The sequence below is a fragment of the Leptidea sinapis genome, chromosome 47 (assembly GCF_905404315.1).
Source record: "Leptidea sinapis chromosome 47, ilLepSina1.1, whole genome shotgun sequence".
Classification (NCBI taxonomy): Eukaryota; Metazoa; Arthropoda; class Insecta; order Lepidoptera; family Pieridae; genus Leptidea; species Leptidea sinapis.
This window is the reverse complement of record NC_066311.1, coordinates 4,234,834-4,239,211: the sequence shown is the minus strand read 5'-3', so window position 1 is coordinate 4,239,211 and position 4,378 is coordinate 4,234,834.

Genomic DNA, 4,378 nt, shown 5'->3' with positions numbered 1-4,378 from the left:
TTGTTATGTTTGTTACAGCCATTGTAAAATATCTACTAACTAATTAAATACTAATTAAATATAATTGAAAAGAGTGGCCATTGAGTTTCTTGTACATAAGTGCTTCTCACGAGCTCAATTTTTTCCGAACATTATGGTAGATTCAGTAATTGAAAAGAAATCTATATATATAAAAATTTCTGTTCGCTAAAACTCGAGAACGGCTGAACCGATTTGCCTAAATTAAATAAAAACAACAAATTTGATTTTCCATTGTTGTGTTCATACATAATTTCTATGAGAGAATTTAATGACACACGGTTTGACAGTTCTGCTGTGAAACAATTTCATTACGACAGCAGGGTGCATATTTTACGAAGTAATTTTTGATGTTATGATATATTATTGACAAATTCATATAAAAACATTATTTTATTTATTATATACAGAACAACGTCTGTCGGGTCAGCTAGTATTTCTCTTAATATAGTGATGATCTAAAAAGCTTAGTTTAGGTCTAATTGCATAAAGTTTTATTTAACTTTGACTTACGAGAGGAAACATTATTCGGTCGTTCTTTAAGCGTTTTGACTTTAATGACGTGTCTTTTAATTTGCTTCAATAGCAGGAGGTAATTTAAGAAAGTGAAAATTCCCCACTTTTTGTACCCCCGTACACTTACTATCTTCTCATGAGATCTACTTTTTCCGAACATTATGGTAGATTCAGTAATTCTAACGAAATATTTATAGTGACGATTCAAAGGCACTTAGATAAGCATAATTGATTTAAGTTTATTTGACTTTGATTGTAGTGATGATAACAAAATTGGGGGTACAGTATAGTATTGTACTAGCTACTAATCTATCATCTAGATATAAAAGTTAAATGATCAAATTAAATTATTTATTTTAGACAATTTTTTTTGTTAGTACAGTGAAAGAAGTACATTAATTATACTTGACCCCCAATATAATATGAGCATGTTGTTTACTCCACTGCTGCATCATTGACGAGTCCCAACCATAAATATACAAAATAGTAAGACTTATGGGTTTGAACAGATTTGATACGGGCATGTTTGTAAATATACCCGCCCTCCATCTAAGGATGCCATAAGTCTGTTTGAATCCATAAGTCTTATTTGTTGAACACTAGATATAACTTGCTTTTCGTTTTACTAACTTTTTTTTTTTAGTTTATTAAGTTAAGGATATTGTTTTTCTTTTGTCTTTTTAATATACTTAGATTATAACGGGGCTGACATGTACATACGTATAAAAGCCCCTTAATCAATAAAGAAAAAAAAACCATAGATATAGAATGCACCAGCGTAGAGATGGCGATGTATATATCAATGTGTGCGTTAGCTAGTTATATAAAAGCCAAAATACTAAGGAGCTATATCAAAAGTGGTCGACTGTTTACGACTTGTCAGTCAAAATCAGTTACATTAATTATAGATTCGCTATCCTTCTCTATCGTGGTGATCAAAGATATTCTTCTCTCTCGCTCGCTTTGTTTGTTTATACCCTAGTATATTGTACATGGTTCGAACCATTGTTAAGCAAGTTGAGAGTGTTAGAGGCGTCATGGAGCTGCCGCATCATGGCTCAGAAATCATCAACGTGCACCAACACCACCCATTTTTATATGGACGAATATGTCGCTCTGTGTCATACACTCACAGGCCGCACATGTAGAATGGTTGCCAGTAATAAATTATAGCACTAGCTAAGGATCTAAGATAACATAAATATTATTTTTAAATAGGTATGAACTGCAACCAGATGCGTAACGAACGGTGAAACGAATTATTACTGTATTGACGTACAATAAACAACTCACAATCATGCTCAAAAAAGGGCTGAAGCAAAAATATGCCTACGCTTCTAGTAGGCAGAGATTTAATTCAGTTGTGTTTTGACCGCGCTTTGAATACTTCGCCACGCAATGACGAAGTGTTTATTGAAAAACTGTCTTCACCTCGCCTGATCACACTTATCGTAACGCTCTCGTCACGCATTCACCAGCCTACTCCCAAAGTCAAGCATACGTAAAGAAGTTTGACTTCAATAGTTAAATTTAAACGATAACATGAAAATTTTAAATTGTTATGTTTACATATTCTCATTTATAATAAATCATATGAACGACCTATCAAGCACGGGTTCCGTATTGCGGCGGCATCACAATCAATCGAGATTATACTCGAAACATATGAATTCGAATGGGTATAAAATGGTAAAATCGCGTCAGGACACGTGGCCTGATCGAAAATTCGTAAGACAGTCGTTGAAATTATGGATGAAAGAATTATAGTTCGGCTTTTTCAACTTAATGATCATACGGTCATTGAACCAGTGGCCACCGCGAGGTCAAGGGATCGAATCTGAGCTGGGAAAGATTTTTACAGTTTAATTATTTTTCTGTTTTTAGGCTTTGTCAAGAGGGAAGTCTCTCCCTAATCGATAGTTATACTTGTATTTCTTTGTTACTTATTATTTAGAGGTTTAATTTTATTATTATTATTATTATTTTATTTCTTACTTCAGCTACCATAAACCTATTATATCAGTTTAAGAGATGGTTTCGCTTGGGTTTCCAGTAGCCTTACTAAGGCCACACGGGCCAAGTGTCTCGACACCAAACGGCACAAAGATGTATGACTCATTGAGACCAACATATTTGCAACGCTTGCCGTCTTCGGCAGTAGAGACAGCAGCCCCAGCACCAACTGACGTAACTTGGACATGAGAGCCAAAGCCAGAGTGTCGACGCAAGTCGCGTCCCACACCAGCGCCCTTGCCCGTGCCCAAGCCATCGCGGCTTATTATATATATATTATACCATTTGGCTCTAAAACAGCTGGTATATTATGAGTGCGGTGCCAATTGGTACTTGATTTTACAAACACGCAGAGATCGGTAGTGCCGTATGGCACTGTTTTACCTCACCCGGTTTTAGCGCATATTACGTGTACAAGATGGTCTATTTACCTATGCAATTATGAACGAGTGAAGTCCGATACAGATTTCCATTTGTTACGATACAAGGCCACCAACATTCGACGTCATAGCTTTACGGACAAAGCATTTTTGTGTTAATTTTTTCCCGGGCGTCGCAGCGAGCGGTTCACTTACAAGACAGTGCACGAAGATTATTCTTTGTGGAGTTATACCTAATAATTTACAATTGCTTTGTCTGCTTGCCACCTCGGAGCATATTATGTCTGTATACAAAACTACCGTTGAGTGGCAAGCAGACATATTATTTCTGCTCGCGGGAGGCGCGCGGATATATATTTTTCGATAAATATACACTGAGTAAGACAAGCTACACAACATACCACAAGAAAGGAAAATGCTAAGAAATTCAGAATTCTAAAGCAGCGCGAAGTTAGAGCACCCGTGTGTAAGCATTTGTGTAAGCGTGTGTGTGTGTGTAACGGTTTTGTGTCCACGCAAGCTACTTTCGTTTAACTTTTTTCAATAGTTTTTGTTTTATGGTGTACATGTTTTATATATTGCTGAAAAGGTCATTTCATTGCCATTTTGATAGATGTAGTGTATGAACAGAAAACATAGATTATCATAATGAATGACAAAATGTACAGGATAAAAATCTTTGGATTTTATAATGAATATTCTACCCTAGTCTACTTTTTGCTTCAAATAGTATAGGATTTTATAAATAATCTGATCTACTATTATTAAAATAAATCTAGATTAAATTTCCTACCGAATGGTATATAAATAAAGTTCTAGAAGCTAAATATCTATTCATAAAATCGTTTTGGAAGAACGGTTCCTAACGCGAGCAATTTCTGTTGATTATCATTTTCATTGGTATATTTCTGCATGAATATATCCAAATATTACTATGAAGGCATGTATATTTTGGTTTTATTTTATAAAGAACATATAATGCTAATTACAAAAACATAAAAGGTAGTAAATAAAACAAGTAATTATCATTGAAAATCATTATTTATTCTAATATACCTATTTTTACACTTATTGTCGAAAGAAAAGTCTGTGTGAAATAAAATAAAAAACACAATATGAATAATTTATACATGGTCTTATAGCTTGTTTCAATAGTTTTCAGTGACAGTCACTCAAATCACCCTAGTTTTAAGCATTTTATTACTAAACGTAAAATAATACGCACGGGGAGAACGCTGCGCGAACGCCGAACGCATGCCGAACTGAGGCGAACATTTTGAGGCGGAGAGCGCCGATGTGGGAAGGGTTAAAAAAACAAGAATTATGCACTTTACGATTAAGGAAAAACACCTTGAGGCTAGGAGCCATAAAAGTTGTCACATAATTTAGAATTTGCTTTATCATTATCATTTGCTGTCACAAACGTCAACTAATCTGTCAAGTCACAGAAT